A 19,580-nucleotide genomic window follows, 5' to 3' on the forward strand; every position below is an offset into this window, starting at 1 on the left:
GGGGGGGGGGGGGGGGAATGGGGTTGGACACCCTCCACCCCTCTCCTCCCCCCCCAGCATACAACAACTGCATTCTTGAGTTTACGTGGTCTGAACTAACAGCTAATACATACTGTGTTTGGACACAGCCTTGCTGAACAAAAGCAAAACTGCAGTGATGTGACAAATTTGGAGAGTTTTGTGCCAAGCATGCTTGTTTCTGACTTCCTGAGGTTTCTTGGGGGTTGAATCATGAAATTTAGAACAAAGGGGGTTTGAAGTGACCACAAAATTCAGTTATCAGTTAACTTTCTGTAGCTTCATTATGTGCTTCAAATATTTGTATTTAAAAATTAAATGTTAATATAGAAGAAAAAATAAAAATTGTCCATCCAAAATGACAAAATGCTTTTGAAATTTCACATGGTGTTTAAGGGAAATGGCCATGCTTTTAACAGACTCTCACTGTGACAGCAGCTGCCTCGAGGCATTTTGTGGTTAGGGACAGCAATTACTCTTCTACATTATTTTTCCCCTCATCAGTTCCAGGAGTGTAACAAAATACATTTTTCATGGCCATTGTCACCCAAGGGCTCTGTGTGAGTGTGTATATATCTCGTTTGTGTGAGCAACAGTGGATACTTCTGTAATGGTTGCAGCGCTGCCAGTCTGTGAATGGGTGTGTCGGAGTGAACAGTTCCCAGAGCATCTGTGATAGATGAAGCTCCTTCATTGCTTACTACTTTTCAAAATTGTCCGTTGTATCAAAATGCTCTTGCTAAAATCAGGTATATGGATAAAGCCCTTAGAAAAACGTCGGGGGTACTGTAGGTAAATATGTGCCTGAGATGTTTTTAAAACCTTGTCTCGGTCCAAGTCTGTATGATATATGAGTATTATAATTATTTGGTTACCGCCTGCTCAACTGATTTCTCCTTTTATGAGCTGCCAGGAACATTCTAAAGAAGCAGGGTCTGCACTGACTCTGAGAGTAATGCATTTTTACAGTAAGCAGAAAACCCCATCATCTAGCCTTCGGCATAGTTAGAAAAAAAGGATGTCAAACTTCATATATGCCCCACAGGGAAGTTTCTTTAATGGTTTAGCAAGGTATTAGACCATAGTTACAATATATTTTAGTTGGTATGGAGTACATTCCAGCATGACTTTGTAGTCAGTAATGACTTCAAAACACTAGTTGGTGGTTATATTTTCTTCTTTTAAACCAGTGACTTTCGCTGTGTATCATAGAGTAGTGGCCATTGCTGTTGGGAAGCATCTTGCTTGAATACAAATTTCAGACCTGCTTTCAAACTGGAATTTTGATTCTTTTGGTACAGAATTTTGCAGAATTAGAAAGGACCTGAGGTTATTGTTAATGTGGTTACTAAAGAGGAGATAAAGAGAGCAGCTTATTCATCCTGAGTTCTGTGCTGTTGTGACCATATTGTCACTGACATGTGACCAAGGTGTACTCATGGTGTTAATGTTGGTTTTCTTGTCTAAGAAGCCTGGATTCAGGAGGATATAGATGCTGACGTCTTGGTTAACAAAGATTCTGGGGGAGATTTTCCTCTGTGTATTTGTAAAAACATTTCTCTCAAACTTTTCCTTGACTAACACAATGCAAAACCTACAATTTTGACCCCCAAACTAGAAGAAGCTGGAATAGAAGTAGTAGTACAGATGAAATGAAAGAGCTTAGCTATTAGCCCTGAAGAGGTTGCCAGAGTCTCAGTAGAAGGCAAGGCTTCGAGACAGGACTACTATAGCTATCAGTCAGTGAGAAAGTAAGGGACCTGCCTGCCCCTTGGCTTGTATATCCATCACGTAGATTTGTAAATAAAGCAGTCTGAAGAAGGTCTTTGTGCTAGTTTATTTTCACTTATACTGTGTATCTTGGCTATTTTCCCAAAGCTGAAAAGTAACTAGACTTTATTAAAAGTTCACTTGAACTTGATCATTGTTTAATGGAAAGGTTATATACCTGTCCTTGAAATACTCTTACACACAGAGCCAAAAAACCATGGCAGAGGATTGTCTTGCAGTCTTTGGAGAAATGTTTGTTGATTCTTTAGTTACTGGTGTTCACCACAATGCAGAACCATTACCTTAAAAACAGGAAGTCAGAGAAAGACTTAATGAGGAAAGATAGCATCATACAATTGAGGAAGAAATTTTTAAACTAAATGCTTTTAAAACCACTCCTAGCTCTAGCCAAGGTTAAATGAAATGTTCCCCCCCCACCATACCTGGTGTGTCTTTCTTTCCAAAACAGTTCCCATGACTTTTATAGGCCAGGACTTGAAGACAGTATTAATATTGCAATTATTCATATAGCAACTAAACATGCATGAGGTTCTTCTGTAGCAAGAGGATGCCAGCAGGATGAGGAGTCCTGAGATGCTGATAGACAGGTATAAACAGCAGAGCAAATCACGAGCTCATCACTACTAAAATACTTGTAGAAAAGATGGATTCTCCAGAATTTCATGAATAGGTACAAAAAATGCTTTTATTGAAGGACAACTGCCATTTCAAATGAAAGAACTTAGGGAAGAAAGCAGGAAAATATAGTGAGGAAAAATGTAGATCTCAAAGGGATGTTAGGTTGTATGGCAAGGAGCATGGTGGATTACAGGAAGCAACTAAACTTAGTTATATAGACTGCATGGAGTCTTGAAGGATTTAAGTTAAGGAAGAAATCTGAAATGTATTCAAGCAAGAACCTAGTGTAAACCTCTGCAGATATTTCCACTAATTTGGATAGCAACTGTCAGAAACAGGAGAAAATAAATGAGGAATAAAGATAGCAGCAGCAATCAAGTTAATGTATAATAGGAGTGGAGCTTATAGATACTTAAAAAATTAGAAAAAGTAAAACTGGTGTTGCTGACATGGTGGAGGAAGAAGCTCTGGTGAGCTCTGTGGGATATGGGTTAATTAAAAAGCAAAGGGTAAACGACACAAGGTGGCAATATTCTTATCAGAGAAGAGATGGTATTCAGAGGGAGTGGCTAGACAGAGCTGTAATTGCATTTGAAAATAGGTTGCTAAGAGACATCATTTTTAAAGGCAGATTAGGAAGGACAGACTAGATAAACATCTTCAAAGGACAGTTTGGGTATTAGTGATTGTACTACTGAGTAAGAAGATGGAGTAGAAGACCTCTGGTAACTCTTTCTCTTCTTTGATAAAAGGACAATTTTAGTTCTGAATGTAGTTGACTGGTAGTGGAATAATACACTGCAGGGAAAATATGTTGAGCTTCTTATATAAGGAGAGGATAAGTCATTCCAAGAATTTAAAAGGTTTTTGGAATTCCAGAGATGCTGTAAGAAGGCTTTCCCATTTGCTTTCTGGTCTTCCTGACTTGCATTTCTGTTCCAGCACTAACGGATAAGTGTTTGAAAATACTGTCAAGATGGAAGATGATAATTCTCAACTTCATATGACACATATTCCATTATTTACAAAACATAGATTTTGTTATTTTTTTAAAGATAATTCTATGAGAGAGGGTGAGTGAAGGTGTTCTGCCAAACTCCTTTAAAATTGCTTTTTCCAGGACCAAGGCTAAATGTACAGTTAACTGTGAACTGTAACTTCACAGAGACGGTAATCATGAAGCAGACATGACCCACCACAGTAATCTTGCCTGCTTTGAAAACTATACAACACTGTACTTGAACAATTCATGGTGTTCAAAACACATGATATTTTAGCATCAGCTAGTAACTGAGAGCATGCCTTATCAAATTTAAGTTTTCAGCACTAAATTGAAGTCTTAGACTAGAGAAGTTCAAGCTAGGAATTGAAGGCCAGCAAAGTGAGAGGAGCAAGACAAAGGTTGGGTTTGTCCCAACATCTCTGATACGTACATGATTGCTGCTACCAAGTAAAATCCACATCCACAGGCTATTGTATTATTTGCCTTCACTTGTGTTTCTTTGTGATATATCTGGTGGTTTGGACTGTTTTCTGTGGATTATTGACAACTGTAGGCATGAAGCCACTTTGGTGTAGAAATGACTTTCTAGACTAGACCAGAAGTTCATCAGCTGTTAACAACCAGTTGTTTCTCACTCCCAGGGAGGTGGTAATCAATTCAAAGCCATTAGACACTGTAATTCCCAGTAACCATTATGGCTGCTGCTAATACTGGTGGCAGAGAGAATTGTGTCATTGCTGAACGTCTATCAGTTTCCTACCCGCCAAATCACAAGCCTCCCTACAGTGGCATCAGCAGTAATATCAGTAGCAGCTGGCTGTGATTTTCCTCCCTTGCTGCTGCTGCCGGAGCTGATCCCACCCAAAGGATGACAGAGCAACTCATCATGTGAATGAGTTTGCAGGCAGTAATGTGAAATGGCAACTGAGAGACAGAGGGGTTTTCCTTGGAGAATCTTTCCAGTCAGACTGAGAGTTCAGCTAATTGCGATTTAAAGTTCAAACCTCCGTGACTGTTTCCTGCCTAACGAAACCTGCAGTCATTTTTGGAGTCTGTGCCTACAGTTAAGAACATAATTGAACTCTCTTTTGTACGTACTGGCTTTGGGACTTTCCAGTTCCTCTACATGGCAACACTGGCTGCTTTATATAATGCAGAAATCTTATTTCAGTTCAATAACCTTCAACCCTCACATTGTGAAACTGGGAAAAAGAAAAAAAATTACAAAAAGGAGTTGAAGAATAATCTACAGTTTTAGCAACTACTAACATGGAAGCTCACACAGTCATGCCAATTCAAAGTAAAAAATCACAGAGAAGATCTGAAATTTACTTACATTTGCAGTTTCAAAATACATTGCTTCACTTTTTTCTTCTATCAACAACTGATCTAGGCTCAGTAGCTGGAAGCTCTAAGAGACTGCGTTGTGGCTTTGTAGGGGAAAAAAAAAAAAAAGAAAAGAAAAAATCAGACATGCAGCAGCTGTGGTAAAACTTCTGTCTCTGTTTCTGCTAATGATACTGTTCCAAAAGCAATCTGAAATGGTTATAAAAGAAGTTGCTGGGGTACAGGCTGACAGCTGCCTAGGAGAAGGGCATTAGCCAGCAATCATCAACTACACAGTTAATGTCTGTTTTACTAAATACTTGCTTTCATAAATAAGGAGCTGCCCTTGACAGAACATATAATAGTAAAAAAATCTGCTGTGACATAGCTTTTGTTGATTATATATGTCTCACAGAGGCAGCATGTTAGCAAAACAGGTTCTCAGAAGTATATTTCCCTAGGGGGCTTTTTTGTTGTTATTTTTGTTAATGGATAGGTGTCTGTAAAGAAGCAGGGTGTGGTATGTGTGGGTAGATGTAATACATAGTTTCTTGCAGCGTTCCCATACAGAAGTGAAAGGTTAACTGGAGCTCAGCATATGGTCCATGGCCACCCAGCACCCTGTGGGCAGACATGAGTGAGCTCTGTCCAGGCAGCAAGCAAGCTGCTATCCAAAATGAGGTCTAAAAGTCAAGCACCAACAACCTTACCTTGGCAGCATCTCTGAGAGAGTGTATCTTGCCACCAGGGAGGCTTATCAGCAAGGGATTGGTATCATGCTTGTCAGAGCAGCATGGCTGCAGCCATTGTCACAGAGTAGGTAAAGTCAAAACAGACTAAACAAGCTGGCAGCTGGTCTTTCTACGGCTTGTCAGTGCACTAGTTCTACAGTTCCGCAGGGGTGATTGCAATGGTAGCGATGAGTTGTTTACCTACTCTTTGATATCTGCCAATGCACACCTTGTAGATAAGATGAAGTATCCCTGTTGCAGAATGAGGAGACTAAGGCTAGGGGCAGCCAGGCCTTCCCAGCTCCGTCACGGTTCTCTGGGGGAAGCTTCTGCACAAAGAGTATGGAATAGTTAACTGGGCAGGCTTAAGGGAAAGTAGTATTTGCCAATTGTAAAGAGACATGATTCATTAATAATGAAGACACTGAGGGTGAGGCTTGAACTCATCTTAATGTTTTGCTTTCACTGCATTCCCTTTTCTTCCTCCTCCTGCTTGATTAGGTGTCCTCCATTAATTTACATGTGCTTTCCCTTTTCTATCATTCACTCAAGCATGTAAGTGTAGAAAAGACTCTTTTGCTAATGAGTCTTCATATTTATAAATGTAGGTTTCTGTTCTCTGTTCCTATATATTGCTTATGCATAAATATGATATATAGGAACGTTTAGAACATGGAAGCGAAATAATGTGTATTCTGCTCAAATCAATTTCTCCAGTAGCAGTGCTATAAAAAACAGATAAAACTCCTCTTTGTTACTCTGTTTAATTGTGTGTGTGCTACCTATACACACACTGAAGACTGGCAGCTATTTTCAATTCAATAACATTTGCTTCCTGTTAGACAATGCAAAGCATAGTTTTCTTAAAAAGTTCTTATTCAAGACTTACCTTTCTATGATTAGGGATGTTTGAAGCTGTTTGGCAAATGAGAACTGACAAATCTTTTGTCCTATTGTCAAACTCAACACTTCTTCAGGTTTGAGAACTTTAAAATTGATTTAACAATTAACAGGAGAGCAATGTCTTAAATTCAGTCAAGTTTCTCTCCTGTTTCAAGCAATAATTCCTAATGAATAACTATCAGCTATCTTCTGAGGTCTTCCAAGTGTTTGTACATCAAGGCTAGATACTCAGGGAAAGCTGAGTGCCAAGAGATGTAAAATGACCCAGCAAGTCAGAGGAGGAGCCAAGAATAGACATGAAGATGTGCCACCTGGTCACTATGCCAGAAGGCCACGTGGCCAGAATGTTAGAAGTCCAGAGAAGTTTGAGTGTCACTGTGCAGCAACTATGTGTATACAGGTGGTACCCATGTGTATCTTTTAAACACCACAGCTTCTTTTGAACAACTTTTTCTGTTTCTCTCATCTATTTCCTGTTTTCCCCACTAATCCATCTCCATCTCTCTGGAACATCTGACTGAAAGAGTCCAATGAATCTGATAGTCAGCCTGCGTCTGTGATAAAAGATTATAGCCATTTGATCAAGTAAAACTTCTGATCAGCAACTTAGTCATTCACAAGCAAAATGAAATGTAGAGACCAAGTGTAGAAACCAAGCCTCAGAGAAGACTCAAATGACAAGAAAATTATCTTATTCTTTCTTCTGACATTTCTATTAGTTCAGTCCTATTTATTCTTTTCCTTACAGCTCTATTTCCTGGCTGCTTGTTGGGTGGGAAAAGAACGCAGTAGTTTTGCTTTATTTTCTCAACATCTGCTGGACTTGCCAAGTTTCACACATTACCTAGTAGTAATGTAGTTTGTGCTCACACTGAACAGAGAACAGCATTAACTGGCTTTTAAAACAGTGAAACAGAGGCAATCTTAGGGCATCATGAAAGGGTAAGACCAGCACAGTTACTGATTTTTTTCAGAGCACCTCTCAGACATAAATGCTAGACAGCATTTCTGTCTCTGTGGGTTCATGTGTATTAGAGAAAAGCCCCATCATCTAGCTTTCCAGGAGGAGGCATAGCCTGTGACTTGGAGACTGTTCAGGCCGATGACTGAATCCAAATTTGTTTTCTGTTAATGCTTTGCCGAGAGTGTATTTTTATCCAGGTAGTTCATATAACAAGTAGTTTGTGTTTCTTTCTGGAGCTGGAGATCTTTTTTTCTTCTTTTATATTTCCTAGTAACTCTTATTATTTATATACATGCCAGTGGAGCCCAGTCCTATCATAAATTAGTGTAGAGTACACCATGTATTATATACATAGAACAATGCAAGACTGGTAAAATGTTGCAACTGTGCCTTTAAAGACGAGTGGAATTTCTATCCAAAATTTTGTATTTGCAAATGAATGAATTCTTTAATTAATTTCCTTTCCCGATCAAAGGAGACAAAGTTCAAAAACTGACTCTACCTGACTAGATTACCCTTTAAAATAACAAATAGGGAACTTTGTTCTCTTCAATTGCTTCTCTGTTGTCACAATCATTTCAAAAATATCACATAGACACAGCATTGAAAGTCTTGGGCCCAGCAAGGGGTATATCCATTAATAACCTTCAAGAGTGTTTGCTGATAACATCTACTTGATGATACACATCCACATCTTCAAAGCTCAAGCTGGATATTATTATAATAACAAAATGCAGTGGTCTCTCCTGAATATATTTTACAGCACTTTAAACATGAACATTCTGACATCAACATATGTCTGAGATGTATTCCTTCCACTTGTCATCTGCTGGATTCTTCCAAGTACCATAGAAGAACTTGAATTCTTCTTAAAAGAGATTTGATGCCTTAAGCTTTCTCAGTATATCACTTCAGAAACAGGTGGTGCCTCTGATGAAATTCTGTTCTGTGTAGTGTTTCTTTTTCTTGTGTTACATGGAATTCACACAAATGTTACAACATTTGGTTTAGAGGGGGTTACTGTTTTATCTCATGTGTTTCATCAACACATTCAGCACAGTTGAAATCAGGCTCAATGTGTTTAAATTACCGTAAAACTTAAAATTTCAAGTCTAGATATAGTGTTATTTAACAAAATAAAGATGATCCAGATAGTGAGAAAGAAGTGAACTAACAAATATGCTTATAGCAGCCAATAATAACTAGGGGGTTTTCTAGCCCTTTGGAAGCCAGTGATTTTATCCCCAGCTCACAGGTAGGGAAACAGAGAGAAAGCAAAACAAGTTGCTCAGCAACATAGCTGTAAATAGAACATTTTCTCCTAAGTCTCAGCCAGGTGTTCCATCAACAAGGTTAGTGCCTCTTTCACCTGAGTTTCAGAAAGCAGCTATGGTTTCACATACAGGGCTATTTCAGCTGAAATAGGGATTATTATTATTATTTGTAAGAAAAAAGTCCTTGTGCAAACATTCTTCTACTGGTGCAGAAGTGAACAAGAGCACAGAGGACCAGTTTTCTCTCGAGAGCTGTTATCTTAAAAACAGGAAACTCTCTTCAGTTACTAACTGTTTGGTAATCCATCACTGAGCCTGGCTATGCAATCCTTACCTCAGCTGGACAAGCCATGTGAGAAAATACTTTTTATGAGTAAGAGCTAAGTATTTTCCTCATTTTTGAAACACCCTTACAACCCGTTGTTTGCAGACCTGCACTGAGTTTATTAACAGTGTCAATCAAATACTTTATCTGACTTTATTACTCATAGTGCTCAGGTCATGCCACTTTATCGACAGCAGTCACAATCATATTACTGTTGACTCACAGCAATTGCAAGGCAATGTATTAACACCTTTTTTCCACCTCTGACATGACAGAAGTATATCCACAATGATAGTCATAGCAACATGTTCAGCTTCTAATGCAAGTGGGCTTTGCTTTTTGACTTACTGGTTTGCTTCCTTGAACTGATGGTTATATTGGGAGATATCCCAATATCTCCCATCTTTTCAGAGAAAATAATTTTAAGAGTCATCTGAATTAGCAGTGTTTCAGGAATTGATTTAATAAGGTGTGTCCAGGACCTGCTTTCAGACCGCTCAAGACAAACAAATGGCATCCATACAGAATGACTGGTAGCAGATTATCTGAAAAAGTGTCTCCATGCTGTTTCAGCCACTTCTGCTGTTCCTAAGAAAGATCTCTGCTTTGTTTAAAGAACTTCCCACTTTTATTTTTTGCAAGTACGTGGTGAGGTCTTCTTACTTATGATTTCAGAGTCCTTTGCTGGCTTGCTTTTCTTTTCAGCTCTAACACAAGCTTAGTGGTCTCAATCCACCTTCTGTAGTGGATGTTATTGTTTTGTGGTGTAACCTTGCTGTTAATACTCATTGTCATGTTGTAATAGCGGGTCACACTTTGTGTGATGTACTTGACAGAAAACTCAATGAATTTTACTTCAAGTATGTAAGTAATTTCCTTGATAGAAAAAAAAAAAACCAAAACAAACCAACCTTGTGGGGTTTTATTAATAATAAATTACTACCTACTTAAGATTTTCTTTTTATTAAGATGGCTTATCCCTGATTTGCTGTTTGAATTGACTCTTGCTTAGCATGAATCTGACTTCATGACGCTTCCCAGTGTCATGAAACTCACAGGACCTGAACTGAGGTCTGTCACCGTATCATTTGCCATTCAAACATTGATTTAATTCTGGATCTTCTCATAAAATCTAGCTATGTCTTATTAAAACACAAGATTACTAGAATCAACAAGCATCAGAGCAAAATCACTGGCTTCGCAATGATTCCAACACTTTTGGGAGACAATGATGCTTCACTATTTGAGGATGATTACATGCAAACAGTAGTGCCTTGGCCTTACATATCTCCACTTCCTAAACATATGCAGGATTTAATGTAGTGTTTGAATTCACGGAATATCAAGACCACACTGCCAATGCCTCTTTCCCATTCTTTCATCATGCAAGTGAATCTTCACTGCCTCTCATGAATTGTTAAGTTTAAATAAACATTTTTTAAAAAGAGGAAAAAATATATTAAACCCGAGGCATTCTCACCACATTTGTGATAGCAACAGCATTGTGTACATACTGATATTAATTGCAAACTCTAGTTATTAGACATACATTTTTACTAAATCAGTTACAGAAGATTCAAAACTAAGACTGTAAGAATTATTAAATAAATTTAATTGAACATCCAGCTTGGGATACAAATAACCTACATGCATCGTAGGAAACATTCTTGCTAGTCAGTATTTTCAGTGTAAATCTCAAGATTCTTGAAACTGTAGCATATGGATGGATAGAGTGACCCAGAGACCAAAAACCAGAAATATTTTGCCACCAAAAACTCCAGCAGAAGTTAACTGCTAGCCTAGGCATCTTGGTTACAGAATGGAGGATCCCCACCCTTCTGGTATTAGGGAAAAAACAGTGGTAGTAGTGAATGTGACAGTGTTCTCTTCCATTGTCAGAAGCTTGCACTGTTTTAAGATAGAGTAAGACCTTTCCCATTAATTTCCATAGATTCTAAATGAGATTTGATTAAGTAAATTGTATTCATCATTACATGGGTTTTTTAGAAAGTGATAATTTCCAATTTTTTTTTTTTTTGAACCGTACTTACTTCAGATCCCAAGCCAAGTCTTTCTGCCAATGAAAATCTGAGGGGTTTTGTGTTGTTTTTTTGTTTGTTTTTCACGCAGAACCTGTCCTAATATTTCCAGAGTAAAATTTCAAGGTCTTCAGCAAGTAAAAATGAAATGTGCATTGCACGGGTTTTGGCTTTTTTTTCAGTAGTGTGTAGTATGCTTCCCAATGCTCCTAGGAGCACCATGGTTACCATCCCTCTATTGAAAATGTACTTATGTCTGGGTGCTTTTTGGGTTCTTATGGAGAGGAACACATTGAGATCAAACCACTCTCCATCTCTGAAACTGCAGTAGCTTGTACACACAACTGGATATGCAACTTCCATCTTCCGTTATTGCCTGTGAATTAAGCTCTTCAGACTTCTTCCATGACCTGTGTGTTCTTCAGAGAATGCTTTCTTCCAAGATTGTTTCTTTACTTTCTCTTTTCTATCCAGCATTTCTGAGCTCTTCAAATCACACCATTTGTAAGGCCTTGTGGATAGCAAAGGTCAGACAGCACTGCTAGCAGAAGCTACTCAAAATCACACTACGGAAACAAAGCAGGGTTTCAGTGTAACATCACAAAGGAAGTCAGCTGCTTTTCGCTAACCATTGGTTCCAATAAGTAACTTGCTTCAGATTTTGGTTTTGATTTGATTATTGTTCAACCAGTGATTTGTTAGGACTTAGAATTCTTCCATATTCTTGAGACCTTCAGAATGCAGATGATATTGTTCTGCTTTTTGGTGAAAATCACAAATATTCAAAAGTAGTTTTATGCATGTTTAAAACTGCGAAGTTACACATGAAGGTTACAGATATTTTCTTAATCTGAATTTAGTATGAGTCATTGAATCATGCATTGCATTGGAGTTTCAGTTCTCCAGTTTGATTTCTAACAGGCCAAATTCAATGGATTGCTGGACAATATTTTAATCAATATGCAATTAACAACTATGATCCCTGATTTAAGTGTTCAATATTGTACTGCTTTGTCCTGTTCTGTAAGGTACCTTCTTGTAAATTCATACAAGCAGCTTCCACAAAAAGGTTGGGTTTCATCCTAGTTTTCCCAGATATTTGAAAAGAAATGGAGAAAGGTTGTGAAAGAAACTGGGAATATGTTAATCTGCATTGTGGGAAAGCTGAGTTTGGAGTAAGTACTGAGATGTCTCCTGTTTGGGCAGTCTTCTCCTGCCATGATTTGTTATTAGGAAGTCTACATGGGTCATTTCTCCTTTGACATGTCTTACATTGTCAGGCATATCCTAAGCACACTTCTTCTGAGTATGTTTGCCAGACTAATGTTATTTTTCTTTGGCTGGCTTTCAGCCTTTAAAAAGATTCTCGAGGTTCCTTTCTCTGTTTTTTTCTTGTGAAGTGGCCTTGTTAAAGTCAATAGATGTTCTACTTCCTATTCAACATCTTTTTTTTCTCTTTTCCAGTTTTGATCATTGCTTGCTTTTCCGTTAGGAACTTATTGTACAAATGAGTTTAAAATGTTGAGAATACTTACTAGAGGTTTTCCTGTAAAACTCAGAGAAGCAGCAACATAAAAGGTGTAGTTTATTAGTTTAGAAATTGTTTACCAAAAGTAAAAAAATATTTCCATGTCATGTAAAAAACAGATTCAAATCACACATGGTATTATTCAGTAGCATACCACAAATAATTAAAATTCAAAATCTGTCATTTAATTAGACTCATTAATCATAGGTCTGATTTGGCCTTCATTTCTTATTTAAATAACCACAGAACTCAAAACAGACTTCTCGTGACTTGTCAAAGCTTAGATGGAGGCTGAATGTAAAAGCTGTAAGAGCACAATAAAATAACAATGTCATAGTTCTTTCCTTTTACAAGATTCTTTATCAGTAAATCTAAAATTGCTTTTGCAAACTGAGGTAGAGAGATGAATTGGCTTATCCAGGTTATATCGGCAGGTAAACAACTGAGCACAGAGCAGGCATAAGGCCCTTTGAGCTCCGAGCTGGGGATCTGTTTGCTGAGCAACACTCTGTCTCACCTGTTTTTATCCCAAATGACTAAATGATTTGATTTCAGTTAAACAATGAAAAACAGACTCCAACTATTATTCATCAGTTTTGTTTCACATATGTTTCTTCACCTGGATTGCATGGAACTGATCCCAACTGATTGGCTTCACAATCCCTGTTACTAAGCCTTTGGGGTTAGACTACTCATTGTACAGCCTGAAGCTTTCCTAGTATTGACAATTATGATTATGCTTTCATCATCTTGAGGGGGACGAATCTGATAACTTCTAATTCCAGAACTATGATTTCACCACCTGCAATTTTTCCACTGAGGTGCTGCACAGCTGTACCATGTTCTGGTGAAGTCTGAAAACTTTCAACTCATTATTGGGTGAAACTATTGCAAAAAGAAAAATATTAATGTCAGCAGCAAGGAAGTTTATCGTAAGTGATGACACTGTATAGGCTCACTCAGGATGTTTACCAGAGCAACAGTTGCCAAGAAGATAAAGTATGTTTGGAAGATGCATTAGCAAACTTCTTCCTGCATTAACGGCTGAAGAATTAAACATATTTCTGTTACTTACTTGAATTTTGAGTGACCCTATCAGATTAAGAAACTGAAGATTTTTTCCCATTGGTACACAGATATAGACAATGACTTTGGTGGCCAGTAGGAAAATTAGTTAAGAACAGTTTAGAAGGAAGTCAAGAGCTTGAGCTTTGTCCCACATGCTGTTTTTAGTGTGCACTTACTGAAGTAACACAGAAATGCAAGGAGTACTTATTTGGTGAAGAAAGGAGATCCTCCTACTGCAGTGTATCCATCTCTGGAAACTGTCTACGTCCCCAGCCACATCTATCCTTCTCATTCAGAGATCCTCTTGAGCCCACCTGGATGTCAGGGTTAGCATGGCTCTGTCATGACTTTTTATGTGGTTAACAGCATACAGGAAGCTACTGTCTTGACTTTTCAGCCCAAATTACTAGGTAGCCAAATATAACTGGGTAGTAGGAACAGCTCTGGCACAACTTCAATGAAAGGTCTGATTTTACACCTTTGGATCTGTGGAGTGACATCTTTGCTTTCTTGTCACCACACCCAACTATGTTGTCTCTATATATAGCAGGCACTCCTTGCAACATGCAGGTAAATTTATTTTAAAATATTTTCCTGGGCTATCTTTAAAAAGCCAGGTGTGCACAGAAATTTTTACCTCTGAATATCAGAAATCTATTAGGCATATAGTTTTTTTCTCTCCCATGAAAACATTTTCCTATGCCAAACTGAAATGAAAATATGAACATTTAAAAAATGGTACAGGGAAATTTTGAACTGGGTTCCTTAAACCATCTACTTGTTTGCAACCATTTAAACATTTAAAATTAACTTTCTTAAATTGTTTCATTTTATTTTGTGCAAACTAATTAAGTTTCAAAATGAAAGGCAGTTTCAAACTCAAAACCAAAACCTTTGTTTTGCTTTATTTAAGGATCCACCACAGATACTTTGAAAACTGAAAATACGATTTATTCCCACCAAATCTGGAAATTTATTTTCTATAAATCATTTCAGGTTTCATAATTTGGCAATACCCCAAGGATAGTATTTAATCTGAGAACTCCCAAGAAACTGTAAAGATTTCCTTTCACTGTCACTATTAGGAGAAGACTGGCTTATGGTGTAGTTTTTTTTTTCCAGGTTTGTTTCTCTATGTTCTGTAGAGAATGGTGGATAGCAGAGCAAAAATATTGTAACTGGGAGAACAGAAAAACATCACCCACCCACACTAAAGGACTATAGATGTTGCTTGATCCTTGGTGCTTTTCTGTTGTGATGGTAAAGGACTGAAGCCTCATAAGCACACGCTTGCTTAACTCATGTGGATCCTGCAGAATTTCACTTCTAAATTTTGATCAGTGTGTAGTCATCTCAGCTTAGAGTCCAATTTTCCCAGCACAATTTTCCTTTCCCCATCAATCCCTGAGGGATTCAGGCATAGGTGTGTTTTAATGATGTTGACACGTGTCTATTAGTGACTACGGCTGGGATTAATGAATCATTTTACATAATCTAGCAAACAGCTATCCAGTGGTTTTCATCATAACTGACCTGGGCTTTAGTCCAAATTCTGACGCAAAGGTGGAAGCCTCTGTATCCTATTACAGTTGTCTGGGCTGTGAATTGCTTTAGTGAATGGTTTTACTAATAACCTCTAAAGAAATGGTGGAATACTCAGCAAATAATAATGCCATCCAGGCCTGTGCGTATTGTAGTGTGTTAGGGAATCACTGAATGATATTTTTGTACATTCAAGTTCTCCTAGACATCAAAATAGTGGTAATTGGACTATCTTATATCTGTTGACAGAATGTCTTGGATCCTGAAATGTTTCATAAATCTGTCCCATATGAAATTTTGCATTTCCTCTAGACGGCAGTAAAATATTCATCCTTATTTAACTGTGAAGTAGTTTTCCTGAGAAACATTTAAAAAACCAAAACATCAACTGGAGACAGGTCTGATCTGAGAGCCGAGATCCAAACTGTCCAGAACTCCTCAGATTTTAAGACTCATATGGCCTATTTTCTAGATTTGTCTGGAGAGGAACTGTAGTTACTAGGAGTCTCTTTTAAATGGATGTCAATCTGTTTCAAATATGCCAGATTTTCTCTACTTCATTACTAGCATGCATTAATGCAGGTGCTAAAATAAAAAAATTTAGATATCAGTGCTAACATAATGGTTGTTCCTGTTCAAAAGTGTCAGCTCAAGGTTAAATAATCTGTGATTATAAGGAAATGTTTACCCATGTATATCTGCCTAGAGCTTGAAATAAACTTTAAATAGTTTATTATAAAATTTAAATAGTTTAATAAATTTAGAACAAAGTTTTTACAATAGATGCAAAAACTATATTCTATTAAAGCAGAGAATGAAAACTATCTGCACTGTCAAATCCTTAGTTCTGTCCCTGTTTTCAGCCCCTATTTATTACATCCTAGTGACCTATCAATCATCTTGAACCACAAACCGAAAAGGAAAATCCCCATGAGAAGAGCACACTAACATTTCCTGGTTGCCATGCAATGCAGACTGTGGTTTTACCAAGAAATCTGTTAACAACCTTGTGTCTAAGTATTCTTCTACAGGTTTTCATTTAAGGGGGGGCAGGGTTTTTGCAAATCTTCATCTGCTTTGTTGTATCTCTGCAGTCGTTAAAATAACATCTACACTGAGAATGAAACCTCTAGGTATTGTCTTGAAAACAATGAAAAGCAAGGAGCAGTGCATGAAACATCCATGCTGTGGATCAAAAATCTTTATGGAAAATTTATTCCAATGGGAAGAATTTGCATGAGTCAGTGTTATTCATTATGCATAAGGGTTGCAGAACCAGGGTGGAAATGGAGATTGCACCTGGCTTCTTACTGTGACAGCTTCTAACAAGCCTCTAGTATTATTAATCAGGGTGTAACTCATACTTTCATAGAACAATGCTCTTTAGTTTGTCTCACCCAATTTTATCACACCAGTGGACTCCAACTAGCAAATTGTCCATGGAACTGGAGTTAGTGATTCTGGCTGAAAAGTATTAATTGAGTCTGGCTGAGATACGTGAATGGCAATAGCAGAGAAGAGCCTGAATGCAGCTGCTTGAGACGGTGCACCAGGAATCCCAGGAAAGACAGGGAGAAATGGCCTGTGTGAAAGTTAATGTTCTCCATGCTTATAAAACCCAGCACAAGCTTAGGGGCATTCCATGACTTTGGGTTGAGTCACCCAGGTCTCATGCTCTGAATGAGACTAATGATGATGACAATTCAGGCATGTCCGGTACTTTTTGCCTTTTAAAAGAGCTATTACTAAACAATTTTGTCTTTCAGTTGTAGCAAATCATGTGGATGTCAGGGAAAGATCACGGCCTGTCTGTCAGCCCACAAAGCCTACCAGCTGTAAGAGAGGGCAGAAGGGAATATCTGGGTGCTGTTTGTGGTTCCACTGCAAGTCCACTCTGAATTAGTTCCTTTGAAACTTCAAAGGGATTGAGGGGATCAGTAACAGTTTGGCACATGGTGTAAGTTTTGCATTGCCTTGTCTCTTGAAACAAAGAAAAAAACCCATCTTTTTCATAACCGTGTTAAAGCCAGCCAAGTAGCATCGACATAAAATTAATGGCTTTGACCTTCCTGTACTACGGGAAAAGGTGTAATACGTGTTCAGATTTGGATTTGGCAATCATGTTTCTTTCTTAACTCAAAATCAGTCTATAAGCCTCAGCCTGGAAAAAAATAATGTAAGGTGTTAATTTAGTTTAGACCCCATCTTTTATTTTTAGTAAGTTTTGTATAGATTTGACGAGAAATATTTTCATTAATTCAGAGTCCTCATTGTCTGGACATTAAAATATGAGACCATGAAATAAAAACAGTGGATTCCCTGACAGCTCTGGGCAGTATGCTCTGCATTTGTATTTTGACATTTTTAAAATGTGGCAATTACTGTTTTCACAGAGGAGATGCCGAGTTTATGCAATTTTCTTAGATTGTGAAATGTCATGTGAGTTTTATGTCCTGCTGTAGTCTTTTTTCCACACTCACTGCTTCATGAACAGATTGTCTATACTACAGCAGTGTTACAAACATTTTTAATAGTAGGTGTAGAAGATACCATCAAAATAAAAACAAAACATGCTGTCTCAACATTACTTTAGGTCAAAGTGACAACTAATTGGATCACCTCACAACCAGTTTGGAGAATTGGGATTGCCACCTTTTCACCCAGGTTTTCCTGGACAGCCTCATGATCTCCCACACTGCATGAGCGAGGCTTCCTGGGATCTTTGGCCCTTCTGTGTGTGCGTGTGCTGCAGTTGCTCAGCACATGTGCAGTAAACCTGATACTTCCCAGATGTGTCCTGGTGTACAGTACATATGCTGGAAAATGTACATGTAAAACTGTTCCCCACAAGTAGTTCCATTAAGCTTTTTTTGTCTAAATAAGCCTATTTTATTTTCAGCAGCAGGAGTTTAAGGAATTGGCTGCCTAATAAGTGAGATTCTGGCTACGGTTGGATCTCTGGGTAGCAATGGAACATATACTGTAGTATTTTAAAACCATGAATGGGCTGAGGTTTGAAGACAGCTGAAGGAAATTTACTTTAATATTTCAGTGAATCTGGGATAAACTGCAGGCTTCAAATGCAACCCAAAGCAAGAGGATGTGGTATCTGCTTTCATAGCAATAGTTCTTCATAAATTATCCTAAATTTATTGGAAGAGATGTTGTTTCAAAAAAATCTAGTTCCAAAATCACTGAGCTTGTTACTTTAAATTAATCAGATAGATCTTTGTGATCTGATCCCCAAATTTAATATTTTTTGGGGCTTCATAGAGTATATTTAACTATTAACAAATTTAGGCTTGCCTTGTTTTACAGGGAAGAGAGAATCAGGAAGGGAAAACTAAAGAGAAGCCTTTATCCTGTCTAGGTCATTTATGTTTAATATACCTACTGGCTGGACAACTTCCAAAATAATGTCAGGTTTTGAATACCTTTGGAGCCAAAGCAGAAGTCACTCACACGGCAGCTGTGAGAGCAGTTCCATCCCATAGCAGTAGTCGTGGGCTATGTCACTACACACAGAGTAGCTGTTCGTTGTGTTCTGGTAAGAAAACATCTATTGGAATGTGCAACCTGGACGTCCGTGGACTATATTTGGGACACTGTGTTTACACGGAGATGGCTTTTGGGCAGGCAGTGCTGTTTGGTGAGGGGTGTGGCCGCAGAAAGTTTCTAGTCCATCAGCTCTCCCCAGGACCAGTGTTGTGCATGGCTGCCTCTGGCACTGGTGGAAGCACCACGACTATTCCAGAATCATGTGTGGGAACTTGCTGAGGCTATCATTTTATGTTAAACCACTAGCTTCTCTTCAGACTGTGAAACTCAGCCCTGTTGCAAGACATTAACTCCTCCAGGAAAGAAAAATTAATTTGTTGGTGTCTTCTTCTACACAGGTTCCTATTTCTTGCCTTCAAAAGCTCTGTCTGTCATTTTAGTAGAACTATTTTTCCCTGGAAGAAAACAGCTGTGTCATTTTGAGAAAACATGTTAGTCTTGCATAAATTTCACAAAACTAAAAATTATGTCCTCTTGGTATTTTTTATAACATATGATAATAAAAATGTTGAGAACTGTAATCAAGACTGTTAAACAGCTCTGCAACATATATCGATTTTGTCTACATTAAATGTTTTTGTCAGACTAAATAACTGGTGGGGCAGGTGGGAGAAGATATATTTTTTACATCCTTTTTGTTGAAAGGCGATCCCAGTAACTATCACGATTGGTCGGTTGACTATGGTGAAAGTAAGACTGGAGGTACAGCTTTTGAGTTCCTTTGGATAAGCAGTCATCAATACTATTGAACTCCTACCTATGTTGTAGGTACATACACCATACAGTCTGGATATAATCTGGTATTTTACCTCCTTGATTGTTTTCTGTTACCTATGGAAAGGAACATTCCTTGCAGTTCACACTGAGTAGATACACTGTAGACAGAACAACC

At 38.0% G+C, this 19,580-nt stretch overlaps 1 protein-coding gene across 1 annotated transcript in view; it reads left to right on the plus strand.

Annotated features, from left to right (window-relative positions):
* Nucleotides 1–19,580, plus strand: part of CD44 (CD44 molecule (Indian blood group)) — a 53,441-nt gene that overhangs the window by 634 nt on the left and 33,227 nt on the right. The window lies entirely within an intron of this gene.

The sequence above is a fragment of the Athene cunicularia genome, assembly GCF_003259725.1.
Source record: "Athene cunicularia isolate RWA chromosome 5 unlocalized genomic scaffold, athCun1 chr5_part2, whole genome shotgun sequence".
NCBI classification, from domain to species: domain Eukaryota; kingdom Metazoa; phylum Chordata; class Aves; order Strigiformes; family Strigidae; genus Athene; species Athene cunicularia.